This window comes from Tupaia chinensis, unplaced genomic scaffold (genome assembly GCF_000334495.1).
Source record: "Tupaia chinensis unplaced genomic scaffold, TupChi_1.0 Scaffold145717_1, whole genome shotgun sequence".
NCBI lineage: Eukaryota > Metazoa > Chordata > Mammalia > Scandentia > Tupaiidae > Tupaia > Tupaia belangeri.
Genome location: NW_006205575.1, coordinates 1,368,492 through 1,384,439, shown reverse-complemented (window position 1 = coordinate 1,384,439; position 15,948 = coordinate 1,368,492). Strand labels below are relative to the sequence as shown.

Below are 15,948 nucleotides of genomic sequence, written 5' to 3'. Positions count from 1 at the left end.
CGCCAGCCAGACAGAGAGAGACAGAGAGACAGAAAGCGAGAAATCACCCCCCCCTGGGGGGGGATGGCCATGCCACAATCCCTTCTCCTCTGTTCTCTTCTCGGGATCTTGGGCACGCACGCACACACGCCCGGCATGAGTTTTAAGCCACCGAGTCTGGGACGTGAACCGCGGTTGACTACATGGGAGTCCAGCGACATAGCTATTACGCTAACTGCTGGTCCCAACCATAGAGGAATGTTTACACCTCACTGGTTAGCCTGTGGTACTGCTGAGATTTTTGTTCATGTGACCAGCCAAGTATATCACGAGACTTTAGATCAGCCATATTTATATGTTCATTCACTTGGGATGAACCTGATCCTTTTTAGCTGGCAAGTTTTTGATGTTTCCTTGGGGACACTGTCACAATCATCACCTAGGTCGGGTTCTGAATTTCCCTCAATTTCTTGCATATTTTCACCGCTTTCAGTCTTACACATCAAACTTCCTTTTTTTAACCACCAATCTACATTCCTGGTTAAAAATCGTAATTCTGAAATTATTGCAGTTCAAGGGATGGATGAAGAATGACATTAAAATGACAAAAATAGGTTTTGGAGGTTATCAGAGAAGTGCGGTGGGAAGTGAAACTAAGCACAATGTATTTCTGAACAAAACCTTTGATGAGCACATTGTGGTGGAAAGCGACTTTGTAGAAGCTGTGTATGTGCACGCATCTGATCGAATGCCTTTTTAAAAAGTTTGGTACAGTGGTAAGTTTATGTTTCAAAAATCTAGAGGCATAGTTATGATTATACTATAATCTGTTTTCACAGTATTGTGGGTTATATTCACTTTATGACTACACATGAAATACCACCAGGTTCTCTGGTAACAGAACAGTAGCGAGTGTTAGCACATAAAAAGTAAAATGAAATGAAACAAAACCATGAATTTGAATGACATGGGAAAACATGAATTGGCTAGTTTTGCTTGAAAACATGTGTGAAAGCCCTTCAAGATTTTCAAAAGAGTTAAGATTTCCAAAAGAATGTCTCCCCAAACGTTTGGTAAATATGGCACCAAAGTGGCTTCCCTAACACGCAGAGTGAGGTGGAAGGTCAGTAGAGGTGATCAGGGCAGAAATGAGAGAAGCAGCAGGAAGGGACTGGATGTTCTTCTCAGTACTGTAGGGCCTGTTATGGCCACCATCACTCTGCAATCCTGAAATCAACAAATCAAGAAAGTTTTGGATGCATGATTGTGTTTTTGAGGAATCTTATCCATGTCTCAACTCTGCATTCAGGTCAATGTGAAAGAACACAACGTCAGAATGCACAGTTCCCGGACCTGCTCAGAAATCCAAGAGCTAGACCTATCCTGGTGTTCTGCACAGGACAAGGTAATTCCTCCATGACATGCCTATTCATTAGGTCTTGTCTTGGTCCATTGTTTTGTGTAGCAAACAGAAATATCCAAGCTGGGGTGATTTTATAAAGGAGAGAAATTTAGTCACAGACTCACAATTCTGGTTGCTGGAAAGTCCAAAAGCCTAAGCCCACAGGCTGACAGGAACACAGAAGATAGCAGACACAGGCAGAGAGAGAAAGATCCTCTCACAGTAACCAGCTCCTACAAGAACTCACCTCTTCTCACGAGATCTAAAACTCACTGAGTCTCACAAGGCACCTATTCATGTGAGTGTTGTTTCCATGATGTAATTACTACGAACCAATCATTGCTCATAGACATCACTACTCCCAACGCCAAATTCCCAAACATGAAACTTTTTGGGGAAAGCCATCATTCAAACCATAATAGGGCGAGAGCAATGGAAACAGCTGCATCTCTACTTAAAGGTGTTTATAAGACACTGTCTTAGTCCTTTATTGCATTGCTAACAGATGCCTCAGACTGGAAGACTTATAAAGAAGTAGAGGTTTATTGACTCACAATTCTGTCTGAAGTCTAAAAACATAAGACTGATATCAAGTTGACCTACAATAGGACCAACAGAAGCTGACAAGATGCCTGGAAGGTGCTGAGAGAGAGTGAGCTGCTGACAGCCCTCTCTTCTATAATGACAAGCTCTCACAAGAGCTAACCCCTTCCCACAAGAGCTAGAACTCACTGCGTTCCCTACAACATCATTAATCTAATCATGAGAGTGCCACCTACATGATGCAATCACCATGATCCAATCAGCACCTCACTAAACTTCACCATCTCCTGACAACAAACTCCAAAACATGAAGCTTTGGGGGACAAACCATGATCTAAACCGTAACTATCAATTAGGGGGAATATTTAGGAGAACTCTCAGTAGTAGGGATAGTGCTAATGGCGAACTTGCTTTATTTGCTTGAATTGTGTCTGACTGTGGCAGTAGACAGTTACATTCAACTTCACAATTAAAGGACAGGGTAGGGACAGATGTTGGCACAGTAATAAAAATGCAGCACTCTGGGAATCAGCAGATGGTGCAATGGTTATGCTGCTGGACTCCCACATAGTCGATCACAGCTCAAGTCCCAGACCCAGCACCTTAAAACTCATGTCGGGCACGTGTGCATGCATGCCCAAGATGCCGAGAGGAGAATGGAGGAGAGGGGGTTGTAGTGTGGCCACCCACCCCCGGGGGGTGATTACTCATTTTCTGTCTCTCTGGCAAGCATACACACCCTATAGCAAAAAGCTCTCTTAAAAAAAAAAAAAAAAAAAAAAAAAAAAAAAAAGAGGAAAAAAAATAAAAAAAAAAAAAAAAAACACGGAGGAAACAAATGCAGTACTCTAGATAGGAGGTTCTGGGTTCCAGTCCAGAGACTTCCCTGAGTATACTGGGTGCACATGGATGGACAATGCAGGGCTGGCCAAGGCTTGGAGTGGATCTTGGTGTCAGAACTTTGTTGAGGACGCCTATCTCTTAGTGTCTGTCTCTCTGTGTCTCTCACTCATGGAAGAAATAAAAATGAACTTTAAAAAAATACATCCTGTGGGCAGCAGATGGCATGGTAGTTAAGGCACTGGATTCCTACATGGCTGACAGTGGTCTGAGTCCTGAACCTAGTCGCTTGAAAATCTTGCCAGGCACATGTGTGTGCATGCCCAAAATTCATGGAGGAGAATAGAGGAGAAGGGATTGCAGCATGGCCATCCCCCAAGGGGTGATTTCTCACTTTCTCTCTATAAGCACACACCCTATGGCAAAAATCTGGGGGGAAAAAAGCATCCATTAAAAAAATGCATTTTTAATGTATTAAAAGAAAAAGACAGGGTGGTTGAATCATGGCTTTACTATCATAGATATACTTTGGTCATGAGGAAAATCTAACTACCCCCTCATATTTCAGATTTTTCTTTGGCTCAAGAACCCCAAGAATGTCAGGGTGGGGTCAGCACTGCAGGGCGTCCATGTGCTTAACCATCTCCTGTTTGAGCTTCCCAATATCTGGGAGCGCAGTGCTTCCGCTTTACAGATGATTAATCTCAAACAGGAAAGCATGCCATTTGATTTAGCAGTGCAGGAGGACAATCTGTTTTCCTAAACTGTTTTTAAACTGCTCTTCCATGAAGGGCATGTGCTTGCTGACAGGTGATCTGTCTGCATTCTGGAGCCAGGCTGCTGTCTGCTGAGGGTCAGTCGGGCAGGCAGGGTGTTCTGAAGGCCTTTAGACTTTTTCTGCCACTGCACTGAACACTACCTTGATGGGGCTGGAATTCAGGTCACAGCCACTGCTGTGACCAGCAAATAAGACGAGCCTCCCTAGAGCCCAGCTCTTAGTTTGAGGATCTTCTGGATGGGGTAGGTCTGTGCGGGACAGTAGCTTGCTTCTGACCTCAGGAATTTACATACTTGTGTATTCATTTTCTACTGCAGCATAACCGCACACTTAGCAGCTTAAAATTAGGCACAGGTGAGAGCCCACAATTCTGCAGGTTAGTCTGCCTTTGCTGCCTGGAAGTTCAGGAAGAGTCCATTTCTAAACTCCTGCGGGCTGTTGGCAGGCTTCAGTCCTATGCAAATGTAGGACTGAGGTCCTGATTCCTGAGCAGAGGTCACTTTCAGCTTCCAGCAGCCATCCACATTCCTTCCCACGTGGTCCTCTCCACCTTCAAAACAGCAACAGCACTTTCAGTACTCCTCAAGCTTCACATCTTTCTCACTCTCCCTTTGGCCTTACTTCTGCCATGATGGCTCTAGAAAGTTCTCTGATATCAAGGACGCATATGATTAGTTTAGGACTACTTAGCTAAAGTAGTAGCCAAGTAGTTAAGTGCCGTATAACACATCATCACTGGAATGATCGCCTCATATACTTACAGGTCCTGAGGGATGGGGCCGGGAGTCTTTTTAGGAGGAGGGATTTTCAGAATACTGCCCCTCACATTCTGGTCCTATCTGTAGGAGCCAAGACTCTGGTACGAAAGTTCCTACTGGACGTGTGCCTAGGCTTTGTCGACACTGCCGAGAAAGTGGAAGTGCCTGCACTGCAGTGGGTCTGATGGCCCTTAGTGTGTCCAATTTGCTCTGATATCGTGGTTCTCCAAGTGGGGTCCTGGGACTAACAGAATCGTCTCACCTGGGAACTGGCTAGAAATACACATCTGGGGTCACCCCAGGCCTACTGCACAGCAAGTCCAGGAGCTGGTGGGGCCCAGAGACCTGGGTTTTTACCAGTCCTCTAGGAAACTCTGATGCTCACTCAAGTCTGATAATTACCTCTCTAAGACGAGTCCTCAGTTTTCGTTTTTTGTCCTTTAAATCAAAAGTAGGGGGAGGGATAAGATAGGTAGTGTAATATGATTTCCATTCCTAAGGACTGTGGTGTGGATATTGTAAAACTGCCTACACTGTAGGAGGGGATGTCATAAAGTTCATGGAAAATGCATATTATGAAGAAAGAAAACACTGTGAACTTCCAGATGTCTTTGCACCAAAAATAAACTTGTACTTTAATTCAATTTCTCCACGAACTTCCTGAAGCCCCCTAGTATAAACGAAAGAAAGCCTGTGCACATTGTTTTGTATGTGTGTGTGTGTGGGGGGGGGTCTGAGAGGGCTTGCACACGTGCAGTGGCTAAGGGCACAGGCTCAAGAGACAAATTCTGGCTTTGCCAATTACTAGCTGTGTAACTGGGTCAGTGGCTTAGCCTCTGAGCCTTGGTTTCCTCATTGATGAATAATAGCACCTACCTCCTGAGATTATGAAGGCCACATGAGATGATACAGCGGACATTTTGCATACTAAGCTCAAGGACTATCAGCTGTAGTTATTTTATCCTGTGACGTTTCCTGAAACTTTCTCTTTGGGTAGTTGGGGAGCAGGGTCCACAAGGCTGCAGCATCCAAGCCCTACCTCCCAGGCCCCACAGGCCTCCTTATGAGGCATTGCCTGGGCGTTAGCTGCTCCTGGGCCTGAGGACAAAAGCGAACCTCTCTGATTCTTAGAGTCAGCTTCAGTCCTCTCATTGCGAAAGAAGACATTTTGGTAAGGTGTGTGCATAATCCCGAAGCTGCGTTCCTCCCTTCCTCTGGGAAGCTCATAAAACACAGAGCCCAACACACACATCTAAGCGCTGAGTCAGCCAAGATGTAGAGGACGAAGCTGGAAAACTGTGGGGACTTTGCTGTGTGTTCTGTTTTTATATGCCAGAGGACAGTGCATGCAACTGAGAGAGAGAGAGAGAGAGAGAGAGAGAGAAGGGGAAGGGAGGGGAGGAAAAAAAGAGAAAGAAAGGAGAGGAGAGGAGGGGAAGGAAGGAGAGGAGAGGAGGCCTCCCTTTCTATGAGGCTTGGTCACACCACAATACTTTTCCCTCCAATTCTCCATCCCACCAGGATCCTCTGTACCTACCCCAGCCTCTGGAGTGTGCCAGGGCTGGGCCTTGAATCCTGGTTGGTATGACGGATCCAGCTTTCTTTGTACAGCACTTAACACTTGCGCTGCAGGGCTGGCCCCTGCTGAGTGTTCTCGTTTGCTATTTTTGGTCTCTGTATTTTATTCTTGTTTTTGTTCCTTTTGCATCTTCAAAGGAACAGAAATAGTTACAGCCTCAGACTCAAGATGTGCCTTTGTATGGTTTAGATGAGGAAGCCTGTCACTCTGGGAAACAAAAAGCGCCCTCAACCCACTCTACCCTACCCTGACTTCTCAGATCTCACCAGCAAGCTCTGAGAGATCTCACGAGAGCTCCTGAGAGGCCTGAATGAAGATAAAGACCCTGTTGAGCCAAAACAGGGGAGAGAAAAGAAAAGCCTATTTGAGCGTGGCCTGTTTCTTCTCCAGGGAGCCTTGTTCTTCTCAGCCTGCAAGTGCCTGTCTGCAGCCTGGCATGGGAGGGAAGGCAGAGGCCACGCAGCATGAATCACTGGTGCCCAGATGGAATCCATTCTCCCAGGTGGAGGCGGGTAGTAACATGAGGTGCTGGTCCCACAGCTGCTGCCTACCTGCAGCTCTGTTCCCAGGCTCCACATGGCTCTGTTAGCCTCGATGCCATCAGGAGAGCTGCGCCTTGCAGCTCTGTGAACAGCCACAGAGCTCTCTAGGCAGGACGCAGGCCACGTCTCCTGCACCATCTCTGGGCCACATATACTGGCCGCCTGGGGGAGAGAAAAGACCTCGTAGAGATCTAGATATGAGGTCAATCTCTGACTAAGGTCTTAAACGGCCACCATACTTTTCTGGTGATTTTGGACGAAATATGAACAAGATCCAGGGCCCTCTTCCTGCCTCCCCTCCAAGAATATCTTATCTTCCAGCTTCATGAAAGAGGTAAGTTCCTCCAGGAGGAGCACACAGGTGACAGACCTAGTAGGCTTTTGAAAGGTTTCCTAGTTCAGAGGGTCCGAGGCACTAAGATGCATTCCAGACTGCCCTGGGCACCCACTTTTTCTATTTATTCCTCTTTAACATCCTCTACATATCAATCCATTTGATTCCCTCGTGCGGACCAACGTACAACATGAAATAATCCTTTCATGACCTCTCAGTAGCTCTAGAAAGTCTACCAGTAACTTATTTTTTTAAAAATTCATTTATTCTAAAACAAGAGAGAGATGGAGAGAAAGGGGGACAGAGACAGGACCTCTGAAAAAGTTTTGATGCTGTGATCCACCCGCAGCTTCAGCCAGCCCTGGATCACAGACACACGCAAGCTTGGCATACTTGAGGTCTCTGGGCAGGAACCCAGAACCCTCCTATGCGGGTCAGCCTTGTGAAGAGTCATGTCCTACTGCAGTACCACAGTCTGGCCCTTCCACCAATAATTTGATTCAAGCTAGCAGGAACCCTAATTAACAGAGCAGGAACCCTGGTTAACAATACTCATGAAATGCCATTATGAAAGAAGTCTTAAAGACGAGTGGCCAGCACCATGGAGATATTTTTTAGGATTACTTTTATTTATTTATTTGATGAGAGAGAGAAGAGAGAGAGAGAGAAAGTGAGAAAGCAAGCCGCCAGTTCCAGGACCTGAACCGTGGTTGGCCATGTGGGAGTCCAGTGCTCTTAACCACCATGCCACCTACCAGCCCCAAGATATTTTCTAAATGGTGCACAGTAAAAATTTTAGGAATGGAAGGAATGCATAGTATAGTGTATTTAACTTAAAAATACATGCACAAAATGATACTCATATCCTATAAAGCCACATGTATATTCCAGGATAAAAATCTATCACATTGGGACCAGCAGAGAGAGTAATGATTACATCACTGGACTCCTACACAGTCAGTTGCAGTTCAAGTCTGTGGCTTAAAACTCACACCAGGTGTGTGTACATGTGTGCCCAAGATCCCGAGAGGAGAATGGAAGAGAAGAAACTGTGGCTTGGCCATCACCCTGGGGAGTAATTTCTCTCTTTCTGTCTCTCTGGTGAGTACATGTGCTCCATAGCAAAAACCTCTCCTCCCAAAAAAACCAAATCTGTAACATTGATCTAATTGCCAACCAGGGAGAAAGGAATTAGTGCTGAGTATAGAGACAGAAGAAAGGAGGGGAAGGGAGGAAAAAGGGAGAGAAAAGGGGGAGAGGGAAGAATTTAATAATGATAATAGCAGACTGTGTCTTCCAGAAGAAAAGTTTAAAAGGAAGTAAGCTCTAGTCTAATCCTTTTATTTTATTTTATTTTTGAGAGGTTTTTGCCATAGGGTGTGTGCACTCACCAGACAGAGACAGAGAGACTGAAAGCGATAATTACCCCCTAGGGGGGATGGCCACGCCACAATCCCTTCTCCTCCATTCTCCTCTCGGGATCTTGGGCACGCACGTACTCATGCCCAGTGTGAGTTTAAAGTCAATGGACCCGGGATGCGAACCGTGGTCGACTATGTTGGAGTCCAGCGACATAGTCACTATGCTAAATGCTGGTCCCCAATCGTTTTATTTTACAAATGGAGAAACAGAGGCTCAGAAAGATGAGATGTATGGCTCTGGGATTTTACTGCCGCTCAGTGCAGAAACCTGGCAACTGACTCCTAGTTCACTGCGCTTCCTATTACATCAAACTGCGGCACGTGTGTCTGTAATACCTGCATTCCTCCCCCGCTAATGAGTAATCCCTGTAAGTATGGCTTTAACTAGAGCAGTTGATCATTGCCGGCCCAACTCAGATTCTCCCCTCAGAGAAGCTGCCCATCCCTGCTGAAGGACAGAGGCCTTGCTGGGCGCCAGGAGACTGGGCTCACCTTCTCCTGACTGACAGGCCTGGGGTGAGCATCTGGTACAAGGGCAGGCGGTGGATGAGTATGTTTGCCAAGGACTGAGTGTCCTAGGATGCAATAATTTTGTTATGAAAACCGGAAAAGTCCTGAGCCAATCAGGATAAGAGGGTGACCCTTGCAGTGTAACCAGGTTTAAAAATACAGTAGAGTCTAGCTCCACAACACAGTGGTAATGTGCCACTCAAGAGAAGCTGGATCCTACAGAGAGACCATGGTTTGAATCCCTGGCCCACTTGCCCTGAAATACTCCGGGCACATATATGAGTGCTCAAGATCCAATGGACCAGAGGAGTGGAGGAAGGGTACCGTGGCATGACCAGACCCCACATGGTATGTTTTCTGTCCCTGTCTCCCTCTCTGTCTCTCACACACATGCACTCTACTGTGAATAAAGAAAAAAAAAAAACAGATACAGCATGGATATTCAGATTTCTAGTTAGAAACAGGGAAACTGGGGGCAGCAGGTGGCATGGTGGTTAAGGCACTGGACTCCCACAAGGCTGACTGTAGTTTGAGTCCCAGATCTGGTGGCTTGCTTTCTCACTTTTTATTTCTCTCTGGAGAGCACATGTGCCATACAGAAAACTTACAATAATAATAAGTAAGTAAAATAAATAATTTAAAGAAGAAGATTTTTAAAAAAGAGAAACAGAGAAACTAACAGATTAAGGCTTTTGGCTAAAATAGAAGTGCCATGGTGTAAAACAAGGAAAAAGAGAGGTAAGGAGCTGCCATATTGGTCATATAGTAGCAAAACTAAAGAGCAGAAGCTTTAAGTAAAAGTCATTGGTTGGAGGACAGCAGATGGCGTGGTGGCTAAAGCACTGAATTCCCACATGGCTGACCGTAGATTGAGTCCTGGACCAGGTAGCTTGAATATCACAACAAATAAATAAATTAATTAATTAATTAATAATAATAAAAAGACAGTAAGTTGATCGCCAAAAGAAGAAAAGACCAGGAACCAGCAGTTATGCTAACTAGCATAATGGCTATGTCGCTGGACTCCCAAGTAGTCAACCACGGTTCACGTCCCAGACCCGGTGGCTTGAAACTCACGCTGGGTTGGGACCAGCAGGCAGTGTGGTGGATAAGGGCGCTGGATTCCCACATGGCCAACCATGGTTCAAGTCCCAGACCTGGTGGCTTGCTTTCTCACTTTCCCTTTCTCTCTCTCTCTCTCGTCAAATAAAAAAGAAACTAACAATAACAAATGGAAATAAATAAATAAATTAAAAAAAAAAAAAAAAAACTCACGCCAGGTGCGTGTGCGTGCGTGCTCAAGATCCCTAGAGGAGAATGGAGGAGAAGGGATTGCGGTGTGGCCATCCCCCCTGGGGTGTGATTTCTCGCTTTCTGTCTCTATGTCTCTCTCTTTCTGTCTGGTGAGCACACGCGCCCTATAGCGAAAAACCTCTCCAAGAAAAAAAAAAAGAAGAAGAAAAAGAAAAGGCCTATCTTTGTTGAGGGAAAAGCAGAGACCTGCTCCCAGAAGAATGTTCAGGCAGCTGACAGAATAAATCCCTCAGATCAGTCTTTGCCCAGCCCTGAGCTGCAGTATCGCCCATCCTTTATGGTTTCCACACGCACACCTTACGATAAACCCCTTTTATCTAGAACTGCCCTCATTGACCTCCTTGAGACCAAATGAGTCTGACGAGCATGATTACATTATAGGAAAATTGGTTTTCAGTGGCTTCTTCCTTAAAAACCACCACCGTCAATTTCAGAACCTTGCAGAGACTCTCCCGAGGCTTCTGTTTGCTGTTGCCGCCATGCTGCTTTCCTTGCCAAGGAGACGATTACAGCAAAGACTCCTCTGCAGAAAGCTAGTTCTCTCCAGGTCAATACTTCTGATTTTCTGTATTAAAAAGAAATTAATCCAACACAATTAGAAATTTCAAGCTGGAGAACCCGAGAGTGACCCTTACCGATTGCCACCTTACACTTTCCAGAGTACATAGGGCTCTTTTTCAGCCAAAGCTGCTGCGAGCAGATTGTTTTTTCAAAGCCGGCTGAGTCAATGTTTTTCCATCTCACGTTCTTTTCAGACTTGGTTACTTTGACACTGCTGTCATTAAGAAGAGGGATCTGTGTCCCCTGCCCTTGAAACTGGTAGGCTTTTGTGACTGTCTAAGATGTGGTGGAAGCAACATTACAGGACTCCGAGGCTAAGTCATAAAACACAGCTTCCACGCTGTTCACTGGAACACTCATTTTGGAAGCATTTCGTCACCTCTCATGTAAGCTGTCTGAATTCCTAGGGATGGCCATGCTGTGAGGAAGCCCAAAGTGTCCATTATGGAGAAACCACACTGAGAGGTTCTGAGACTCCATGCTGAGAGAGAAGCCTGGCCAGGTCCTGGCTGCTTCAGCCCCCTTCTCTTCTAGCTTCAGCCAGCATCTGATGACAGTTGTATTAGAGACTTTATGTTAGTTTGTTTTTCTGTTGCTATAACTGAATAACACAGACTGGGTAATTTATGAAAAATAAAAGTTTAATCAGCTCATGGTTCTGGAGATCCAAGATTAAGGGGCCATATCTGGTTAGGGCTTTTTTGTTGGTGGAGACTCTGCACAGTCACAAGGCATTGCAAAGCATTTTATGGCCAGAGGTCAAGAGCTTATGTCTGCTGTGATCTCTCTTGCTCTCTCTCTTTTTTAAGAGAGAGATTTTTCCTATAAGGCATGTGTACTCACCAGAGAGACAGAAAACAAGAAATCAGTTCCGGAGGGGATGGCCATGCCATAATCCCTTCTTCTCTATTCCCCTCTCAGGATTTTGGGATGCACATACATGCACCTGGCATGAGTTTTAAGCATCTGAGTCCTGGACATGAACTGCAGTCGACAACATGGAAGTCCAGAGATGTAACAATTATGCCATCAGCTGGTCCCTCTCACTTTTTTAGAAAGCTAGCAATATCGAAACATGGGGGCCCCACCCCGATGGCCTTATTTAGTCCTAATTACCTGCCAAAAGCCCACCTCTTAATTCCATAGTCACATTAAGTTTCCACCCTATTAATACCATCACAATAGCAACCAAATTTCAACATGTGATGTTAAGGGGACACACTCAAACCACAGTAGACCTTGAGCTGGAAGTAGAGTCAAGTCCTTTTTAAATTTTGGACCCATAAATCCATAGTTTGAGAGATAATTTAATTATTGTGGTTGTGTTAAGCTACTAAATTTGGGATATATATATATATACACAATATCAGGACCAACTGGCTTTAATGAAGTGATAAAACCTGTAACTTGATCTCTCTTCAGAACAACATCTGTAGCAGCAGGAGCAGAAAGACCTGCTAAGTGCAGTTGACAACCCACACCAAGCTAGGAACAGAACTCCATATATACATAAAAGACATATTAAGGAAAGGGCAATATCTTTTTTTTTTTTTTTGAGAGGTTTTTGCTATAGGGTACGTGCGCTTGCCAGAAAGACACACAGAGATAGAGAGACAGAAAGCGAGAAATCACACCCCAGGGGGTATGACCATGCCGTAATCCCTTCTCTTCCATTCTCTTCGTGGGATCTTGGGCACGCATGCACACATGCCCGGCATGAGTTTAAGCCACTGGGTCCAGGACTTGAACCTTAGTCGACTACATGGGAGTCCACTGACATAGCCATTACACCATCTGCTGGTCCTGAAAAAGCCAATATCTTAACAATAATTTTTTTATACCAAATGATTAACAAAAATATCCTTTTGTATGTGTAGGAGTTTCAAGTACAGTAAAGAAAATGATTTTTATTTACAAAAAATGAACTCTATGTCAGCTTGAAATGGCTAGGGGCTGCTTTGGGGGTGCATAGAACCTCCTGAGAGAGAAGGTCTCCATTAGTCAGGGGCAATTTTAGGGACTGAGAAGTGCTAGGAGCCCTTAGTCGCCAACATTTACAGTTAGCTTGAATACAAGTTCCTGGTTTGGTAACAGAAATCTGGGCTGGGCTAATTGCACCTTGTACAAGGGCCTTTCAGTCCATCTAGAGTTCAACTTTTAAACTCAACCTTTGAGGAATGTGTTAGCACATGCTAACTTGTCACTCATGGCCCCATCAGCAATTTAAATGTCTGTGCATTGTATCTTCTAGACACCTAGAACCCCAGTTAGCCAGCGTTGACGTTGGCAGATGCAGAGAGGCCATAGAGGCCATAGACAAATACAAGACACTGCAAATGGGCACAAGAACAGTGGATTTTGAGGATAGGGGTGTTGAGGGGGTAGAAAGGCTCACATTTTCCCCGTAGCAGGAAATTTAGAGTTTTAGTTGGGCACATAATTTCTGGATAAAGAATAACTGAATCTCGGGACCAGCAGTTAGCATAATGGCTATGTTGCTTAACTCCCATGTAGCCGACCACGGTTCGAGTCCCAGACTCAGTGGCTTAAAACTCACGCCAGGCACATGTGCATGTGTGCCCAAGATTCTAAGAGGAGAATGGAGAAGGGATTGTGGCGTGGCCATTCCCCGGGGGGTGATTTCTTGCTTTCTTGCTCGCTCTCTCTGTCTTCCTGGCGAGCACACGTGCCCTATAGCAAAAACCTCTCCAAAAAAAAAAAAAAGAAGAAGAATTGAATCTCAATCTCTGTTCCAGCAAAGTATGGCCATATGACTAACTTCTGGCAAACAGGATAAGCGTGGAAGTGATGTGTGCTGCTTCTGGGTCATTCCCATAAAACACATGGACACGGTTCTGGAGATGGATGCTGGTAATGGTGGCACAATGATGTGAATGCAGTTAATGCCATTGCTGAAATGTCCACTGAAAAATGGCTAAAATGGTGAGTTTTATGTTGTGCATATTTTACCACAATGAAAGGAAAGAAAGAAGTAAAGAATAAATGAAAAGAAATGGAGTCTCTCTGGCTCTTTTTCCCCAACCCCCACAAGGCTGCAGGGAAAATATGACACTGAGAGCTACAGTAGCTGTCAAAGACAGGGCAATGGAAGTTGCATGGCGAGGATGGTGAAGCTGCAGTGTATATAGCTCTGGTCTCTGTTTTCTGGTCCCTGGACTCCACAGGAACACCTGGAGACAAGCAGAACCACCATTTCATCCCTTAGCTGAGCTGCCTACTTCCAGACTGTTTGGGAGCAAAAAAGAAACACCTCTTTCACAAAATGACCATTCTGAGTCTCTGTTGTAGTAGCTTAGATTAAATCTTTTTTTTTTTTAAGAGACATTTTTGCCATAGGGTGTGTGCACTCACTGGACAAATAGAGAGACAGAAAGTGATAAATTACCCCCCCAGGGGCGTGGTCATGCCACAATCCCCTCTCTTCCATTCTCCTCCTGGGATTTTGAGCACACATGCACACACATACTCGGTGTGAGTTTCAAGCCACCAGGTCCAAGACTCGGACTGCAGTCAATCTCTTGGGAGTCCAGCCACATAACCACCACCCTGTCTGCTGGTCCTTTCTTTCCTCCTTTTTTTCTTTCTTTCCTCCTTTCTTTCCTTTCTTTCTTTCTTTCTTTCTTTCTTTCTTTCTTTCTTTCTTTCTTTCTTTCCTTCTTCTTTCTTTCTTTTTTCTTTTTTTTTAAAGAGAGATTGAATCTTTTTTTAAAGGTTGCAACCTTTTATTGATATATAATTTACACAGAGGAAAGCATACATATTTTAAATAGACAGTGGAATCATTTTCACAAATTTAACACACCTAAGTAACAAGCACCCAGATCAAAACACAGAATGCTACCAAATGACAGAACCTCTGAAATCCTCTTTTACCTACTAATCCCTCCCACCAAAGAAAACCACTTTCTTTAGTTCTAATACTATATATTAGTTTTGTCCTCTTTTAAGCTTTATATAAGTGGGATCACTCCATATGTACTGGGTTGATTTCATTCACCATTAAGCTTATGAAATTCATCCACTTTGTACAGAGAGTGTTATTTTGTTTATTCTCTTTCCTATACTGTATAATATTTCACCATATGAATTTACAGCAAACTATTAGTCCATTTTGTTGCAGATGGACATTTGAATTATTTCTAACAGGGCTATTATTACAAGTGATAAACGTTCCTCAGTGTTCTTCTTTCCCTTCTCATTGACATTTAGATTTTATCCTGATGTGATTATTATGTCGAGAGATTGAATCTTAAGTAGAAACATGAGGTTAAAGGACTGATGATTTCTCATTCTAAGAGAGTATGCTTTCATGGGTGGCAGTAAGAGATTGTGGTTACCTCTCTTCCCTCCACCCCCTCTCCACCTTGCCACCAGTGTGAAGGAATTCCAGTCAAATGAATGACACTTGAAGGTTACACAGAAAAGGGAGCAAGAGGTGCTTGTTTCTCTGTGGGCATGCCTCTGTGTAGACCTTGAGGAACTACCAGCTGTATGAGTCCTAGTGGCCCTTTGGGTAGTACCAGTCAACTGCTTGGAATCTGGACCCTAGAGAGCTGGCAGAGAAGAGGCAAAGGAAAGAGGAAAAAGACCAGGAGAAGGGAAAGCTACTGGAAACCATCGGAGATAACCTCTAGATGGACTAGTAGTAGGTGCCATTGGCCAGGCCCAGATTTCTTTTACCAAGTGTTCTAGCTACTGTGAACATCGGCTGTTAAAGGCTCACAACTCTTTCTAATCTGGAGGATTTCCCTTGGCCAATGAAAACCTTCTTTCCCAGGAGGTCATGCTCACCCTGAAAGGAGCTCCAGTCAGTGTCAAGCTGACATGGAGATACAAAAATCCAGCCTCCTTGCTTCAGAGAGAACCTACTCAGTGGCACAATTCATGCTGGGTAGGATCAGGCTGAAGCTGGTCTCAGCTGAATCCACATCCTTGCTTGGCATTTTCTCCTTGCTCTTCTCCTTTCCTCACCCTTTTCTACTGAGAGCACTTCCTCAATATATCACATGCACAAGGATTTCCCCTGCCCCTGGTCTAAGGAAGTTTCTACGCACCCTAATCTAAGACAGACTTTTTCTGGAGAAAGTAGATAAGAACTGGCCACTATCCATTGAAATCTCGAATCCACATCCTTGCTTGGCATTTTCTCCTTGCTCTTCTCCTTTCCTCACCCTTTTCTACTGAGAGCACTTCCTCAATATATCACATGCACAAGGATTTCCCCTGCCCCTGGTCTAAGGAAGTTTCTACGCACCCTAATCTAAGACAGACTTTTTCTGGAGAAAGTAGATAAGAACTGGCCACTATCCATTGAAATCTCTGAGTGATGTGAGTGGCTGGTGGGAAGAGAGCCTTCTTTTTAGTAA

General features: G+C 44.6%; 1 pseudogene; it reads right to left on the bottom strand.

Moving 5' to 3' along the window:
- Positions 1–3,919: 3,919 nt before the first annotated feature.
- LOC102488120 (double zinc ribbon and ankyrin repeat-containing protein 1-like) overlaps positions 3,920–15,948 on the bottom strand; it is a 19,884-nt pseudogene continuing 7,855 nt past the window's right edge.